We start from the raw sequence: 19,895 nt of genomic DNA, 5'->3' as shown, positions 1-19,895 counted from the left end.
TGGCATGAGCTTTTCCTCAAGTGATGTATTTTGACTTGATTCCTCAAGTGACGAATTTCCGGCTTCTGTATAAGAATTGCGGCTTTGAGGTAAACTACATAACGAAAGTTACATTTAGATTATTAAGTATATGAATCATGTCCAATGATTAATTAAGGGAAACAGCAAATAATTCAGTTTTGAAGACACGTGTTCTTACGAGATTGAAGGCTATACATCGTTAAATAAACTAGTTATCAGATAAGAAACAATTAGAATAACTTACAAGATAAATGACACTTTGGTAATTTAAATAATGGATTAATTTATTGGACCTAAACAAAAGCTAGTGCACCTCGAAGCGAATTTTTCAATTCGAATGAGATTTTTTTAATTTTGTGTTTTTTGATGAAATCGCATCAAATCAATAATTCTCCCTCATTATGTCAGCAACAATGGTTTGCAGTCATTGTTGCTAATATATCGCTGTTGCCGTTGTTGCTGAAATCAGCACTGTTGCCACTCGGAGAAATGAGGGCGATAATTCTGTTTAGTGTTTAAATATAATGTCACTCTTGGATACTGGACGTTGATCGAGAGAAGACAACGGGAAACTGGTTGGTTTATTTATTAGGATAATTAATATTTGTATTAAGGGATATTGCTTAGTATTTCATTGTAATTTTTTATATGTAATACATTTTTATTGAAATTTGCGTTTATTTATTTATTTATTTTGATAAAATTGTTCTGCAGAGTAAACTTCTGTGCAGTTTTTAATTTCAATGCTTGGTGCACCCTTTAGGCATTTTTACAGTAGATTTAAAAGATAGACGAAGGCTGGCCGCATAGCTGCTAGTTATAAATATATTTAGGCTTTAGCTATGCAAGCATATATCTATTGATAATTGCTAGAAGCAAATTCATTTCATTTATATTTCTTAACAATAATAATGATAATGATGAGCCTTATATCCGGTCACTGAAACAACTTTAAGGCTATCTTATTCTTATCACGGAAGTTAAAGTTTAAATTTGGATACAGTATTTGGATTTATTAACATTGAATTCATAAATGATGTTTGCTGAATAATGTTCTAATGTTTACGCTATTGTTAGCTTACAGACGTTAGAAACATTTTTAGTGACTGAGTCTTTCTAGTTTTAGGATTGTTATGCTATATTACATAACTCTACCATGCATTTAGCATTCCATTTAACGTAGGAAAAGTTGCCACTGATCGAGAATAAGATCTTCATATATCAGGCGTTACGCAAATAGCCAATTTTTAGATTGTTTTAATTCGGCAAAGCAAAATATATTTATTTTATGCTGTTATTAAATTTAACTAATCTGTAATAGCTTGCCAAACTGAATGGTTAAAATGCAATAAATGCATGTCTCATAATATAAATCGTGATTTTACTTTTAATAAGTAGTGTAGTTTTAAGCAACTTTAACTATAATATATCCAATCAATAATTTTATGAACCTTTTCATCATTGTTTTTTTTTTGTTGTTAATTCAATAATTAATAATTATTAAATAGCTTACCTTGAATTTTCATCGACTTATAGTTACCTGGAAATACTTGAATTTTACACAGTAAAAGGACACAAAGAATTGAATAAGATTTTGACTTTATCAGCTGTTAGAATTGTTTACATGAGTTTATTCTTTCTTAGCATCGAATACTAGTCGTTTGGTTTTATTAATCTGCTGTCACAAACACACGGCATACTTAAAAAATACATTGCGAATTAAACATCTGGTGCATCGTCTATATAAAAAGATAAAATAAGGCATAAACATTTTTAAAACTGAACAGTTGTAATTAATAATAGATTCTTCTTTTTGTAGGTAATAGTCTAATTTATAAAACAATGTAGTATATTTAACAATTTAGAATGACAATTATACACGAATAAGGCATTTTATACATAACATATTTGTGTACAACGATACTCCATTAAATTGGAACCAGACTTACCTTATATAGCAGATAAAAATAACTTTGAATCAACGAGTCCAAAAACTAGTCACTCAACAAAGTTTCTCTTCTTTATTACATCTGAATTTTTTTATTATTAATTAAAATACGATGCAATCTGTGTTTTCATGCATTTCACGTAGTGGGATTTAATGTTATATTTTTATACTGGCATTCCTTATTTTTTATAATTCTATTCATCCTTCATGAGATTTTACTTTTACATTTAAATTACATTCATTTTTCATGTTTCATTCTTCCTTTTATCGCGGTCTTAATGCATTTTCATCATAGTATTACTTAGTTGGTTTCATTTTTTTATTCTTGGGTTATATATACAAAATGTATTTACTAGGCACTTCATGTCACTTCATGACTTTTCAGGTGCTCAAAACTCAAACCCATCATCCTTGCCTATAATTTTTTCTCTTTGAATAAAATTCTTTCTTGAATATATATGTGATTTTTCACAGTATTACCAAGCGGCTTAATACCTAATTCCTCTTAGCAGCTGTTTTGTATCAAAATTCATTAATAATGGAATTAAAACCTTTTTTTCGTATTCGTTCAAAAACTTATTCATTTATTTAAATTTACTCATGTCAAACAGGAAAAAAATTAATTTCCAAAACATAATTTATATGTAAAAGGGGCACAAAACTTTCATAAAACATACTATGGATACTATGGATAATGGATTTTTAAAATTAGCTTGTTTAATAATGATATTTTTAAACCTAGCACTCTGAACGTTGAAATTTCACGAATAAAATTACTTCAAATTTATTACATATCAGAACTGTAAATATATGACATATTTATTAGAAATGAATATATATTTTACTTATTTCAACGCTAATGATTTGACACAATTTATATTTCGTACAACAAAATGAGAAATGCAAACGGCTTACCTAATTTATTACGGCGCGCACACGGTATAGTGGTTAGGGGAGCCGACTGCAATACCAAAGGGCCCGGGTTCGAGTCCCGGAGAAGGCATGGTTATAGCTATCTGTCACTTCATAGGAGACAAAGGCGGCCCACCTATCAAGTTTCTTCATAATAAAGTGAACACACGCTTGGCCTTAGTAGTGGCCAAGACGAAGTCGGCTGAAGGGTTATTACTTATATTATAAAGATTACTGTCAGAGTTCCAAAAAAACCCCGGCAAACCATATTAAAAGATATTTTCATCTGCATAAAGAAAAGGTGCTGCGTTTAATGCAGTTTTCTGCAGCTGAAAACTTTTTGGAATTATTTCAAATATTTATGCGATATGTCTTCACAGACGCCTCTAAATTTTATCCTTCGTTACAATTACATTATTATGAGGAAACAAGAACTGTAAATTCAGAATTCGTAAATAAAGATCAAAACGTGCATATAAAATAGAATGTCCTAATTTAATTAAAGAGACAAAGCTTCGTTAAATAAAAATTATCCTATTTAATGCAATTTGCATCAAAATTCTCTCATTCTGTTTGGACACGCTTCTCGAATTATTCATTTAAGAGATTCTCACGAAAAAAGACAACTTTTGTTTCCTTCTTCATTAAACATGATACGAAATTTGGGTAAAAAAATAATTTGCATATTCCCTTAAGTCTTCGAAGATTTCAAATGTAAATGTTAGCGAAATGTTAAGGAAAAGAAATCTTAAATAAAGAAGACTGTTAATCTTTACGTGATGAAGTGAGGTCAAAATGCTAAATAAAAATTGAACATTTAGAAAATTATTCTGAACTTTACTGGAATTTAGTATAATTTAATGAGTTCTTTCTTTGAAATTCTTTCATATTTATCAAATCTGAAATTTAAAATAAATATTAGAGAAAATATTTGACACGTATCTTACAATATCTTTTGTCAAAATAATCATTAAGTCGTTTTTAAAATAAGTTTTCCGCAATTAGATATGAATAAAAGCTTACTTTATAAATTCGATGCTTTTTAAATAATTCCATAATTTGTCCTCCTTAATTGCATTTTGCAATTTCCAAAAATGTATATTTTAATATGTAAATTTAATTATAAATATTTTTATGTAGCAATAAAAACTTAATATCTAAAATATTATTTACACTTTGGAAAAATTCGTTAATATTTCCGTTTTTTGACAGACTAAAATTTCATCTCTAAAATCTATCTAATAAAACAAATTTCTGGTTTATATATATTTTTTAATAAACAGTTGTTGACCATTTTTCTCGTAAAAACCTAACAAGAACAAATTGTATAAAAAATTATTTGTGAGCAGACTACGTTCAACGAAACTAATTACCACGGATTTTAAATTTTATTGTCGGGTATAATGTAGCAGTCCTCCACATGGTGCACCCTGGGTAACGCTAAATCTGCTACCGCGACTGCCGCTCTCTATAAGTTTTCCACCTTTTCTAGATTTATTAATATTTTTTTGATATTGCAAAAACGTGGATACCGAGAGGCAAGCAATTTATCTATAAACCTTACTGGAATGAACGCCTTGTCATTCTTAAAAATCTTCTATAGCCCGTACTGCTGCTCAACAATCTAAGAGACCTGAGGACGTTCAATACTGGAGAACGTGTGCTGCTATCCTTCGTAAAGAAATCCTTTCTGCTAAAAGAAACTGTTTCAATGATTTAATTTCTAAAATGAACTATAGTAAGGATGGCAAAACAGTTTACAACTATGTGAACACATTACAGAATAAGAAGATTGTATCTACCAGAGAGCCGTTGAAAATTGGTAGTCGTGTTTTAGCTGATGACAGAGATATTTCCAACGCTTTTAATTCTTGTTATTCTTTTAGACAACGCTTGAGAAGAGATTTCAAGATCCAACAGAAGTTTATTAGACGGGAACTTCGTCACTCGGCCTCCTCCCTTAATTGTGAACACGAGATTTTTTATCAAGACTTTAATACGGCAGAACTTATAGAAGCTATTAAACATGTCAAGGGTAGCAAGAGCCCTGGTACAGGTAGTTTCCATCACAAATTCCTGAGACACTTTGGCAGAAATCACTCTCTGTATTTTTGAAGGCCTACAATTAATGTTGGAACACTGGTGTTCCAGCAATTTGGAAAAAGGTGATCATCGTTTCTATACCTAAAAGTAATAACATTTCGAATAATAAACAGCTATCGACCCATTTATTTAACCAGCATTTTATATAAGGTCATGGAAAGAATGATTACATCTCGTCTGAATTGGTTTCTGGAGTCTAAATTACCTTATATCTCCATCTCAGGCCGGATTTAGAAAATGGATGTCCACAAAACAACAAGTTAGCTGAGTCGGTCCATAAAGGACGCTCTCGATCAGAGATGCTCTGTTTTGGCTGTGTTTGTGGCTGTTTTTGATAAAGTTTGGTGACTCGAATATAACCTAGAAATTACAAAACCTGGATGTGTGCAGTAATATGCACTCTTAGATCAGAAGTTTTCTTTCACAACGTTTCTGTGTCCAACATTAAACAAACTGAAACTGACCATAGGACACTATGATCAGCCCTATTTTATTTAATATCATTATTGAAGACTTACCGAGTATCTTCACTTCTGATGGACCAACCAACACTGTCCTGTTTGCGGAAGATCTCTCTATTTGGTGCTATGCATCTAAAGGTGATCAATCCAAGATAAATACTAGAAGTCTCTCGAGAGGCTGGAGAGCTGGCGTTTGGAGAAGAATACGACTGTAAACATGGGAAGACTCACATCTGATTTTGTTTATAGAGGTTCTTCCTTGCAGCATAATGATGTTTCAACTTATCTGAGTTGCATCTCTGATAACAAATTGAAATGGACTAATCATGCTGAATACGTCATCTCAAAAGCTACGAAGAGACTCTCCATGCTTAAGAGACTAGCTGCGGCTAAATGGGGATGTGACACAGCTATCCTTAGCACTACTTTTAAGACGATTAGTGATTTCCTTCTTCTTTTTTTCGGGGGGGGGATTGCTGACTTTAGCGAGAAAAACATAATCTTCAGGTTTAGCTGTCGTAGATGACTTATCCTCAGGGATAATCATGGTTTCGAAGGAGAAACCATCAAATCTAAAAAGCTCAATAAACTCAGTTTCCTGCTTGTTGACTCTCGCAACAATCGGCTTTACCAAGCGAGCTTCGGATTTCTCAGTTTTGATAACCATGAACCACATATAAGTGTCATGTTCCATCTTCACTTTCTGAAAAGGTATACAAGCATTTGCAACATTAATTGAGAATACTTCATAACAGACATTTCGATGAAATGAACATCAGATCATAGTCGCAAAACGTGAAAGAACGAGCTTCAAATATTTCATCCGTCCGTTCTCGATGTAGTAACTAAGTAGGTCGCGGTAAGGAGTACCCACCTCAGCGTCGATGCCTCAGTCTTTATAGCTAACCACATTACACTGCATCCTTCCTTGCGGTTAAATTTCACTCTGATAGCACTTGCCTACCCCTCAACAACCCTTGATGACTGATGCGAAAATATCCCCCTACGCTCGTTAGCACAAAGGAAATTTATCTGTTCTTCCTGTACATTGCAATTCTCCTTGACGCGGGAAATTTATTCGCCAGCAAGTTCGAGAGCACTTACCGAAAAAGACAATTCAACATATAATTGTCTTGTTGTTAACCATGAAGAGAATAACGTCTTCAACAGAGAGGCAATCACCAACCACTTCTAGAATTTTCGTTATTATTTTAGTTCGAATCTGTTAGGGTAATAATTCTAGATCAGGGGTTCTTTGCCAGGAAGGTATTTAATTGTTTCAGGGAGGAATACGATCAGCTTTTTATTTAGCTGTTACGTATTAAATTTTAATTTATGAATATAAAAATACTTTTATTCAAGTTTTGTTTATTCAATTTACCAAGATTTTCTTACTTTTTTTAAATCTACTTAAATGCAAATGAATTTTTCGATTTTTTGAAAAGAGGGGAATGATCTAACAATAATGAAAGGAGTGCACGGGGAAAAATAGGTTGAAAACTACTGTTCTAAAATATATTTATAAAACGAGATACGGACATAAAAATCGTTAACCTAGTGGAGAAATGGTATTTTGTTTTTCTAAAATATTCCTTGTTGATTTCACCAGAATTATCCGAATAATTTTCTAAAATGGAAATTTGTGTACAGTAGACAAAGAGAAATGCGTTAAAGAGATGAGAAACTGAACTAAGAGTTCTAAAATTTTCTTTGCAAAAAATTATCTCTGTAATACTTTTAGAAACCTATAAAAATCGAATCCTGATTTACAGTTTTATCACATGAGTAGCAAGTCATTGTTATTATCATTCTTCGTTTTTAAGAATTATTCAATTTGTTAGAAATACATTCTTCAAAAATAAAAAACCTAATTTACAATTAGAATTAAACATAACAAAGCTATCAAAGCATTAGCTTTAGCTAATGGTTAATCATGTACAACAATTATTTCAAAAATATTGTTAAAGAATGATCAGATTAATTTTCTATAACAACTTCCAAATGAATTAATTTTATTATCAATACAAATTCTATTTCCTACTATTATTGTTACCATTAATTTAATATGATTTGACTTTGAGACAGCATTCACAGAATTTTTATAATTAAGAAAATTTAGCTTTTATTTTAGATCATAACCTTTTTCAACGTGTGTAAAAATGACGTAATATTAACTTCCTGTGACAAAACTTGAAGTCCGTTTATACAAAATTAATAATTTTTGCATTAAATTTGTGGGGTTATTTTGACTGCCTGTCACTCAAAATGTTTAGCACTTTCTTCTGATTATATATAGATATATATTTTACAATATGTTTATCACATCATATCATATAATACAGTTAAAGAATCATCTGCATGTTGTTCAAAATGTTTATCAGTTTCTTGTTTCAGTTAAAAGCTAAAATACGTGAGTAGAGAAATGCTTTCTCTCTTATCAAATTTGGTTCCAGGCATTTAGGTTTTATTAACTAAATAAGCAGTTAAATAAAAAATAATTTTCGCCTATATGGAGAAATTTTGACTTGATATGCTCTTCAGATCAGGTACAGAAATTGTTTTACAATTTTCATTCAGTGTTAAACACTTGCAACTGCACACAATATTGAAAAAGTAAAATTCTAATAATTAATGTTTTTGTAATTATAGATTTGAAGATGTATATTCAGGTTTGGTTCAAAGTACTTAACTATTTCTATCAACTTAGAAAATATTTTGTGTCCTAAAGAGGGTCCTAAAGAGGGTCTATTGTGTGTCCTACAGAGGTTGACTTGCATATGCAAGTCTATAAATTAAAACCGTAAACGACCCTATTATAGTTTAAAGTTCGATTCTTATGGAAGTTACATAAAGTATTTTGTGTAAAACACGAAATTAAGCCTGTTTCTCGAAAGTCTACTACAAAGGGTACGTCTACTCTGAGACAAATAACCATCCAAACATTGCTATAACAAATTACCTAACGTAACCTAATGAGAAGATAAAAAGCTTTATGTTGAACGTGAGCATCAAATAAAGAACTTTTCGTACATTCTGCTTCTAAACGTTGTTTACCAACAGGACCAGCTCCAAGCACAGGCAACACAGGGAAGGATAGGAAGCTAAGTTTCTCGAGGTCGCCATAATACCCGGTCTCCCAAGCAACAACTAAAAAAAGTTATATTTTGCTTTGCATTATTAACATATTTTATTTATACTAGGCGTCAATTATACTGGTCGCGTAGGGCGTCTGAAGTACTGAAGAATGTATGCGTACTTTAACTATCAACCGAAATGACATACAGAAATCAAAAAGATTAATGAACTTCATAATAAATTAATGAATTTACATCATAAACTAACAAATGCATTTTCATTTCTAAACATTTGTTCTACACTTCATTGTGTAACGGAAATTAAAAACTACTTTAAAAACTCTTTTTGTGTATGTGAAAAACAACGTCAGAAACAAAGTGAATTTTCATAATTTAAGTTCACTTATTTCATTTTTAATGTAAAAAAATGGGCTTATAGAAAACAAAGTAATGAGAAACCCTCGGATAACTTAGGATAAGTCTTAAGTATTCCCAGTTTTCTCGAGTTTTTTCATCTCAACTTATGAACGAAAAGTTTACTAATGCTAGCTTTTGGAAAAGGATGCGTTCCGTGAATGGATGAAAGAATTACAGTCGTCACGTGATTATTTTGGCCTTCAGCCAAGAGGTAAAATCGAATTTTATCGTCCCGTTGCTTACGCGGGCGACGAAAAAAGTGGCTTGTTTTGGACCTATCGCAACACGTCGCTGCACAATATTATTCCGATTACAATTTTTTGGCTAATCGTACTCACAGCGGTACACAAACATTATAGCGGAACAAATTATTAGTTAATGAGTTTCTTTTGTTTTGTTTCCTTTATTTTTGAATAACGTATTCCAAAAGCCTTCAATTCTTTAAACAGACAGCAGTGTAACTACATTAGAACCACCATAACAAAAAGAGACAGCAAAGTAGATACAACAACACTGTAAGTGACAGAGTAAGACTGACAGGCATTAACGTAAAACACAACCCGAAATAGAATCAAAATCATGAATGCAATTTTTTACATACAGAATTGGAGCTGTGTTCTGAAAAGATTTTCAGATGGAAGACGTCCTTTTTCATCACGATCAAAATAAATACTTTACGGTGCAACTGTGTATATGTATAAACACAAAAAGAAAAATTTAAACAAGGAATAAATGTAGAAGCATCTTTTCAAAGAAAAACTCGTACTGTGGTCCGACTGTCACGAAATATTACATATAGGACCATGCGTAAATCATCATGCTCTTTATGAGTTAATTGTTGATGAGCAGACATTGAATCCTCTATGAAATATCTTCCCAGCTTCTAGCATGTTTATGTTTATATACTTAACGCTTTAAATATTCTATTTTTCTGGTATTCTGAGGTTAAATTTATATTATTTTCATATTACGTCCTTTCTTTGAGATTTTTAATTTTAGTTTTGCTTCACATCAAGTACGTAGTGAGTGTAGAGGCAGAGCCAGATTTAGACAGATTTAGATTGATAAAGCCCTAAGCTATTTTGAGATATGGGGCCCTTTATAAGTCTGTTATAATATATTTTGAAATATCTTCCCAGCTTCTAGCATGTTTATGTTTATATACTTAACGCTTTAAATATTCTATTTTTCTGGTATTCTGAGGTTAAATTTATATTATTTTCATATTACGTCCTTTCTTTGAGATTTTTAATTTTAGTTTTGCTTCACATCAAGTACGTAGTGAGTGTAGAGGCAGAGCCAGATTTAGACAGATTTAGATTGATAAAGCCCTAAGCTATTTTGAGATATGGGGCCCTTTATAAGTCTGTTATAATATATTTTAATACTACTTAAACTATATTTTAATTTTTTGGGCTCGCAAGAAAGTGGGGATCCTAAGCTATAGCTTGTGTAGCTTATACGTAAATCCGGCCCTCTGTAGAGGATTACACAATAGCATTTTTACAAATCGGTTAAACACATCGAAATGATTGTGTTAAAGGATGAAGAAACAAAATACATTTTTATATTTTAGAAAAATAATAAGAAGTCATAAATTCCCAGTGTTTGTATCAGATGACGGACAAAACTGTTAATCTTCGAGGAGTTTTGACCTTTATTTAGAACTGCCGAAATTTGTAAAATTGAGAAGATGTTTTGTTAAACAAGATAGCATAATCCCCCATCACAGGTTTCTATATTCAGGGAACACGTGTGCGAGTTCACGAATAGTTTCAGTACTTGGAACTGTAGAGTGAATATATATTTTTTGGGAAGGATGAATAAGCGATACTCTCGCCGTGATTCAAAATTCGGACCTTCCGATTGCTACCGGCGTTCTACAGGTAACACCTTGTATGCACGTAAGGGAGGAAGAGAAATATTCTTTATCGAAATAAAAATAAATTCAAACAAAATTTCAAATATTTCTTAGAATTCTAGTATTTTCATCATTTCTAGAAATTAAAACTTTTTAAATCGCAGCATTCATTTCCAGTAACCAGAAAATTAAATCTTTAAGGAAGTTAGCAGTATTTCTAATTACATTTTCCTGGTGGATTCACTGTATGGATTCCGTTTTATTTCCTTGTACGAAGTAAAGGATGTATTGTAATCGCGAAAAACGTAGTACCATGTATCAACGGAAATATCTGACGGTTTCTTAATCCATTTCGATGATAATTTCGGTGATATACTCGTATGTATGTACGAACAGCATAAAGGACTTTTTTCCAAAACGGATTGTAAAATAGATTCAAAAGGGATTTTTTGTGACATCTGTAAGTACCTTCTTGCCTATCTACCTTGTGTAAGTCAAGAACGATTCGAACTTTGAAATTTTGTATATGGGACATCTGTAACATATCCACCACCATTTTTCATCTCAAACAGTAATATTAATCACACACACACACACACACACACACACATGTATATATATATAAAGAAACATATGAAGAAACATTTATCACCAAATTAAACTTAATTGGAACATTCGTTTAAATTCTTAAATTTAATTGCTTATATCTCCTCTTCAAGGCTTCATATTGAACTATGTCTTCATATTGAACGTCTGCAATTTCCCTTCAGTAACCGCAGAGCGAAATCTTTTGTCCAATCTCTGCTCTGAATTAAAAAAAGACTTTTCAATCTTATAAATAGTACCGCAAGTAACTACGCATCCTTCACTCCGCGTTTCTACTGGCAGCGTATCGCTTAGCTTTTGCTGTCTGTTCTTCCTTATGTAAGATGTAGGTGCGTATCTAAAATTGTGCGGCGCGTTTATCGTCCTAGTGGTTCTCCAAATTAAGAAGTTATGTGCTAAGAAATTTTTCATCCAGAAATAAATGATGTTTAACTACCAGGATGGTCGTCCTCCATCCAAAATTATATCCAGTCATCAGCTACACCGCAATTTCCATTAATCTACGCAGTAGGCTTTTTCGGCCGTTACTAAAAACAGAGTTAGTGCCTTCCCCTACCAAGCTGTCATCTATTATCAAGTTACCCACAACAAAACAAAATAAAAGTCCTAGCCTTTATTTTTGCAATCATTGGTCGTAGTCACAAATTTCGAATTATAGAAATGTTTTAAATGACGAAAACATTCATGTTTCGGCAGTGTTAAATTAAAAAAATACATATACATATTCCACAAACAACGAAATGTAACTTTTAATGCGGTTTTTAAGTTCCTATACTTATATCGTTTGGAAAGTTTTGTACTCGCTATGAAAAAATAAAATTATGAGAAATTTGACTATACGACAAAAACTGACCGGGATATATAATTTTAAAACTTGCGATTTTTTATGTCATTTTCAACTTACCTTGAGGTGTCAGTTAATTAAATTAGAATAATGCGAGGAAATAAGTTGAAATAAAATGTGTATAATTTAATAGGCAGAGCAAGGAAGTCACGTGGTAGCCACACAAGATTATTTTATTTGCATTTGTATTTCTTTTTTTTTTTCGAATGCTTTTGTTATCTTAACAGGTGTATATTATTTTCAGGTTTATGTTAACGGGAGGATTAACTTTCTAAGAGATGTAAAAAGTTTTAGAAATTCTGTTTGAAAACATTTCGCTCTTTATTATTAGCTATGAAACGTCGAAGCAATTATTTACAATGCAGTGTACGTTGAGATAAAAACTTTTCACAAACAAACTTAAAACTAGCTACTGAACTTTCAGTTTAGATTAATTTTCTCTTAACACTCTAATCTAGCTCATTCTGAATGTATATATTAAGACTGGAAATTTTTCCTAAATAATACTGGCAAGGCAAAATTGTTGCTTTAAGAATGCTACAAAATGTTACATTTTGATTTAATATACTATCTTAAGAAAATAAAAGAGAATATAGATTCCAGTGGTTCCCAATCAAAGTAACTGTTTTGGAAATGACAAAATGCATGCTTTAGAATTACCTCGTTAACGTAAATTGTAAACTATTTTAAAAAAAGTACGAAATTCCCACACAAACAACAAATATAAACAGACAGAGATGCTTACTTTCAAGTTCATAGACTTTCGAGCTACATAATTTTGTGAAAGGAAAGATAAAAAGTAAATTTTTAAGAGAAGCAATTATCATGATTGCATTTCTTGCAAATTTAAAGAGATGAACCGCCCTGAAGGCTTTAAAATTGTTTCCCTCAAGTTTTGTTTACATGCAGAATGTCGTAAAAAACATTTTTGAATAGATGATTTAGAACGGGATATTGCATTCGTTTTGGTAAGAAAATTAATGTGCAGCTTTCTAAACGATTTTCATTATAAATAAGCATCACACACTTTAATTCGTTCACAAAATCTTCGAGCAAATCTTGTTTACTTTCAACTGCGCTGCTGCTAGTATTTTCAGCGAGATGTAAACACATTTTTATGATAGATGGAACATCTGAATCAAAATGTTAGATAAACTTTATAAAATTTTATTAACATACAGCTACGAATTTTGTATTTAGGTAGTTAATTTTAGTAGAATTATAATTAAAGATGTTGTATTTCCACGTGCAAGGCAACGCAAGACAAATTTTAAGAGAAAGCTATGCCAGAAAAGTAAAAAATACAGGAGCGCGTGCATTTAACATTGAATAAATGGATATTTCGGTAATTTATATTTAAACTGAATAAATGTAATTAAACACTGTGTTATCTGTAACCGTAATTCCACTATTTTTGCTTTCCAGATATCTCGATAAACAGAAAGTACTAAAAATATCTCGTGACCGGATGAAACTTATAAAAAAGCCAGAGAGAGAACATCTCAGTTCTGTTCGACAGTTCGTCTTGGACTCAGTTTAGGTATCAGTCTACCTTCAGACCCACAGTGCAACACCACTTCAAAACAGCCGGAACACGTCGTGCTTGTTTGCACGACATATCAACGGTAGTTGGAGTTGGAGACATCTCAGTTCAATTGTTTAGTTAGTTGCTGTTGTTGCGAGTTGTAGTTCCGCGTAAACTGGGATTTATCGGATTTAACTTTCTCTTTCGATACGTTTTGCACTGTGTTGTATTTTAACGTTTTTAGTTGCTTGAAGTATAACTAGTGATTATACTACGCGATATTGTGAACACTTAGTACAAAGATCTCTGAAGAAAACTCCGGATTTACTTTTGATATATTTCGTTTGATAAGAATAAATTTCATTAACCTATTATTGGACTTGTGCATTCAATCTAGTACGAACCCTGTGTACGTAGCAATACATATGAGAAAGATTTTACTTGCGTTGTTGTGGCATAGTTTATTTTAAAAGATACTAAATAAGACATAGGACTGAATAATAATAATAGCAAGGGTCCCCAACCTTTTTGCCCCTAAGAGCCCATTCTAGAATATCTCTTGGCCGGTGGTACCATTTACTTGTTCAAGGTGAAATTATAGTTGGATAAAGCACATATACGCATGCATGTTGGATACATGCACATAAAAATAGAGCTCGATCGCATTTCGGTTTGTGCTTGTAATCTGTGTTGGACGCAATTTCTATTTCATTAAAAATGAGAAAACTTTCAAGTAGAATTTTATTGAAAACTAAAACATTTTTACTGTGATCGCACAGCGGCGGGCACAGGTTAAACGATCGGCGGACGCCATGGTGCCCGCGGGCATGGAAGGAAACCCTTGAATTATAGGATCATAGAAAAATGGAGTGTTGTTGTTTTACCAGTATTAACAATGTTTTACTAGTAGAAGCATTATTTTAGGGACCGGAATAGGTTATAGAAAATGCAATTTTAAAAATTAATTTAATTTTATATTTATCAAAAGTGATAATTGAAATATTTATTTGCAGTTTTGCAATTTACTTGTGGGTTAGATACCTGATAGCCAGAATATGTCTTGGAAATTATTCATCCAAATAGATTTTAATTTTGAGAAATCATTCTGTATAAAAATATATATACGAAGCGACATACGAGTTCTTTTTGGATGTTCCAATTTTAACTTTTACGAATTTTCAACGACGATCATTTTTTAATAAAAAAATATTTTTACTTCTGAAACCTGTCATTTCCCCATTTTTCAAAATTATTTAAAAATTGCAATGCTATTTCGAAGAGCATTTATACGAACAATGTTGTTTTGCTGAAAACAAACTTGCTGTTTGTGTGTTCCGGTCACTTTTGGAACCAGCTTCCATCTGAGAGGAGTTTACTATATATTACAATGTACAGAAATTCCGCAAAATTTCGCAATTTGTGGTTTTATTAGTTATTCCTTAAAACACTGCATGATATTTAATATACAAACACAGACAGAATAAACGTATTCATTACATCTAAAAAGGTAAAAATGTGGAAGATATATTTGAAATATTGATTAAAAATCTCCTAAAATTACCAATGCTCTATATAATAGTTATTAAACGTAATATGGGATGTATTATTTGAAAAGATACTCTTTAATATTTTATGTTATTTGAAAATGCAATTTTTGAAAACTAATCGCAGTTTTTATTTTATTATTAAAGATGATACTCATAGACCTGCTACTGGTTCTCGTCCATTTAAATATGAAATAAAAAATAATTAATGAAATGTAAATTTTCACAGCACTTCTTTAAACTTTGACCTCTTCCCCCCCTTCCACGTAAATAAAAACATAAATCGTAAATTTTCTAACGCACAAAATAAAACGTAAATTTACGTCTAACGCAGAAATAAACCCCCAAAAAAATAAAACGTAAATTTTCTAATGCAGATTCAAAATTGTTTTAACATGGCTGATTTACCTAAATTCGTGAAAATATTGAAACTTCTGAAACATTTTTATGAGATATCATAAGAAATTTTTAGACATTTTCTTTCATATTTTTTAGTTTCAATTTTTTGAAATTATATCATCTGCACGTTAGAGGAGTCATATATATAGCGAAGCATTTAACAAGCATAAGAAACCCGTTTCGTTTCGAGACTATATCCACAATCATTACACATGTCGGATTTAATTACATTTGTTTAAGACATGTTCTAACAACACGATGACAGGCTGTGTCTTATGCTCATTTCTGTTTTGAGGTACGTTGACATTTGAAGAATGTTCTGCGTGCTATTCGTCGCACCTGAATCAGCGACTATTTTGTTGAAAGGAGGACACACAGAAGCAGAAGGGTGTGTAGCTAGCAAGGGAGAGGACACTTGAATCGATATCGATTGCAGCACAGCATGCGATAGGATAGTTAAGGCACGTGGATAGTTTGGATAGTTATTTTGGATAAGCTTAGAGCTTGAAAGAAGCTGCACAATTACAAAAAAAAAGTTACTACAGCCATTTTAAGTAATCAGTAATGGAAAGAATTTAGGTTTCCAAAACGCTTCTATCTGTAACATTGATTATTTTACTAAATGAACTCCAGAATATTTTGAAAATAAAGTGCTTGAGATAGATAAAAGTGGGAAAGTATATGTATGCTTGCAGTCCCGTATAGCGAGGATAACAGATTCCTAAAAAAATATTCATTTTACAAATCCATGTTATACAATGCAAATAAATAAAGTAATAGGTGAAGAAGTAAAAGCAGGGTTAGGTTTAAAATAATAAACTTAGCCATATTTACTTTCTTTTATAAGATTTTAGAATGTATTTTTATTAAGAGTGTTATAATTGATCAAAATTGATGCTGCATAATAATTCTATATTTTTTCCTTCGAAGGGAAGCACTTTAAAACCTGAAGCATTATCTAAGATTTCATAGTAGTGGAAGTGACATGACTTTTATATTTTTTGGTTTCCAAAATGGCAGTTTTTTTTCTTTGTTCAGCGTTTAATGACAAATTTTTATAAATTAAAAAAAAACTTAGAATGTGGTTTAGATGTGGAATTTTTTCTTAAATTTTGGGAACATTTTGCTCTGAATGAATCTCAGGGCACCAGTCGTTCAGTTAAGGCGTATGTCTTCTTAGATGCCTTAGAAGTTAAAATTTCAAATTTCAGGATTTCTTTTTTTTACTGTCGAATTCTAGATTAACTCCATCCTGCTCGTATGTCTTATCCACCAAATCTGCTTTACCAGGCTCTCCTTTAATTAGCAGTTATCGAATATTATTTAGTACTTTCCTTGCATTTCAATCTCACAAATTTTTTAAAACTAAAATCTTAATCTGGCAACCTTCTTCTCGGAGAACAAATTTTCAGGCATGCAGTGTTATATGAGAGTTAGTTAAATGAATCCGAAGGAATAACGTCATGTATAAGATTTAAAGTACACCAGCCTCTGCTATAAACTTGCTCCTATATTCAGCGTATTTCCATCTAAAATTCTGGAATTGTGAATTTTTCTGGTTTGTTCTGTTTGTAATATACATACAGTGCTGGCCATTAAATTGCAACACCAGGAAAGAATAATCTGACGAACGTCAAAATAACATGAAAGGAAGAAGTTAGGATATACAAACAATTACCATTTCAGCGCATTTAGACGACGCAGGAGGGAGAAGCACTGCACAAACAAAAGTTGTGTAGTGGATTTCTCATTCGGAAAGTGCTTTTTAAGGTGGGAGTTTGCTCAGAATGTAGTGTTATGCCTCGAATAAGGACAAGAAATGTTTACCAGCAAGTTTCGAAATTCGATGGAGGCAGGATCGTTGCCTATAGAAAGTTATCGTTCCGAGATATCGCCGGTCGACATCCAGCCACTGTTCATGGGAATATGAAATCTATGAATTGCTGAGGGTCATACTGAACGCATTCAGAATCTCAACGCCCTCCCATGACTAGCGCCAGAGAGGACAGACATGCTCTGAGGCCATCCCTCCAAAACCGTACGACCACCAACCATTAGTCAGGAAATGGGCATGTTTGAAGCACGCATAGTATCAGCTTGCAAGGTGCGTCGATGTTTACAGCAGCGTGGCCTATGAGCATGGTGACCATTACTTCGGCTTCGTTTGAAAATGCATCAAAGAGAGAGAGACGGTGAATCTAGTGTGCCAAACGACAAAGCTGGGTACAGGAGTGATACAATGTCGCCTTTTCAAACGATTCCCAGTTCTACGTGCAGTATTCTGATGGCCGTATGCGTATCTGAAGTGTCCGAGGAGACCGCACGTCGCCTGCTTACATTCGATATCGGCATAGGGTCCCTATACCTGCTGTGATGTATGGGCAGCCATTGGGTACCCGACACGCACATCTCTAGTTTGGATCGACGGTAATTTGAACGCAGATGGGTACATTTCTGACATCCTACGTCCAGTGGTTGTGATCTATTTTCGAGGCTCCCAAATGTCATGTTCCAACACGATAATGCAAGACCATATGTTGCACGTCGTGTTCTGACCTTCCTCGATACACAGGGTATTCGATTGTTGCCCTGGCCTGCACAGTCTTCAGATCTGTCAACCACTGAAAACATATGATCATGGATTGCTGAACAACTGGCTCGCCACCCCTGTCCAGCTAATACTGTTGATGAAGTGTGACATAGAATTGAAGCAGCATGGAATGATTTGCCCATTTCGCACTCAAGCCCAGTTTGACGTCATGCCTAAATGCCGTTTTACCTTCCAGCGGTGGCATCTGTTTCTACTAATTTCGCATCGCTGCAAACCCCCAAAATGCTTACAAATTTAATGATTTTGTCTTCATGCTATACTGTTTACTTGCAATAAATATCTTTTTTCTATTTGCTTTTCTTCATGGTGACGGCATTTTAATGGCCAGCAGTGTATATATGCTAGGACTGGAGCTAACCGCCTTAAATTTTTAGGCTTAAATTTTAAGCGTAATAGCACAGAAACATTTCAGTTATAAACTGTTTGAACTCGCCAGTATCCAACAATTAAGACTGTTCAAAACGTGTTGTTCAATCTGGGTCCAAATCCTGGCGAATACGTTAGCTGCAGGAAGCTTCGGGGCATCGTCATGTATAATGTGAATACAAGACAGTTTTTCTCAGAAAGTCTTTCATGAAGGTATCCCTCTCTTTAAGCAAAAAGCCATCGTGTGCTTTGATTTGCCAATAAATTAAATAAATTACCTATGTTACTTCTATGCCATTTCAGATAGATTTTCGCTTTACGTTTGCCCCCGCGAAAAATAGTAGCAGTTGGAAATTGGCATATATCAAGCAACACGACAAAAACGACAACACCATGTAAACTAAACTTTGTGAGTAATAATTTCCTTTTCTCTAATTTACTCTCACACTATATAATTAGCATTTTTTCTATTTGTCATTCAGTAACCAAACCCAAAAGGGGGAAATTTACAATTAATTATTTTGTGTTGTGGCATTGTAGGTTTTCACTAACAAATTTGATTTACATCTTTTTTTGTATGCTTTCTTTCGGATTCGTTCACTACAAATAATAATACAAGTTTGAAAGGTAATCAATTAAGTATACTGTTAGAGAAAGAATTCGTAACCGTATAAGAGCCTTGCATCAGTGTTTGATTATATGCCCGCCATGCTTCTCTGTTAGCCAAACGTGCTTCTAGGGAGAGAATTACAATCTCAAGATATTAGTTTGGTTAATAAGCTGATGCTTTAGAGAGCTTTTAATTGCCGACCCAGAGATTGTAGCTTTCTATGAAAGTACCAGGATTTGTAAATACAGGGACTGCAAGTGCCACTGCAAAGGCCAAGCAATTGGTAATCTTTTTTTTTTTTTTTTGTAATATTTTTAATTGTCCTTCGCAAGCAGTCAGGCAAATAAATTTAAGTTAAAAGCGACTTACTTGCGTTTGTGTTCTTTTCCCATTTAGTAAAGCTTTCAGTGAAAACTCACACTGAAGCTTTTAAGTAACGTTTGAATGGTGAAAGTGTTAGATTTGGAATACTTAATAAGGAAAAATCGCCCCATACATTTGTTACAAAGTATTTCACCAACGATATGAAATGATTGCTTCCAAAATTAGAATTATCTATGAAATATTACAGATTAAGAAGATTCTAAAATATT

The 19,895-nt window shown here is 32.7% G+C and overlaps 1 protein-coding gene across 1 annotated transcript in view; it reads right to left on the bottom strand.

Moving 5' to 3' along the window:
• Positions 1 to 19,895, bottom strand: part of LOC118183131 (protein qui-1-like) — a 524,850-nt gene that overhangs the window by 401,719 nt on the left and 103,236 nt on the right. The gene's annotated exons all lie outside the window — the stretch shown is intronic.

Source organism: Stegodyphus dumicola, chromosome 1, assembly GCF_044657685.1.
Source record: "Stegodyphus dumicola isolate Sdum_Otavi_A_Nest chromosome 1, ASM4465768v1".
NCBI classification, from domain to species: domain Eukaryota; kingdom Metazoa; phylum Arthropoda; class Arachnida; order Araneae; family Eresidae; genus Stegodyphus; species Stegodyphus dumicola.
The sequence above is the reverse complement of the archived record's forward strand: the minus strand, read 5'-3'. Positions and strand labels throughout refer to the sequence as shown.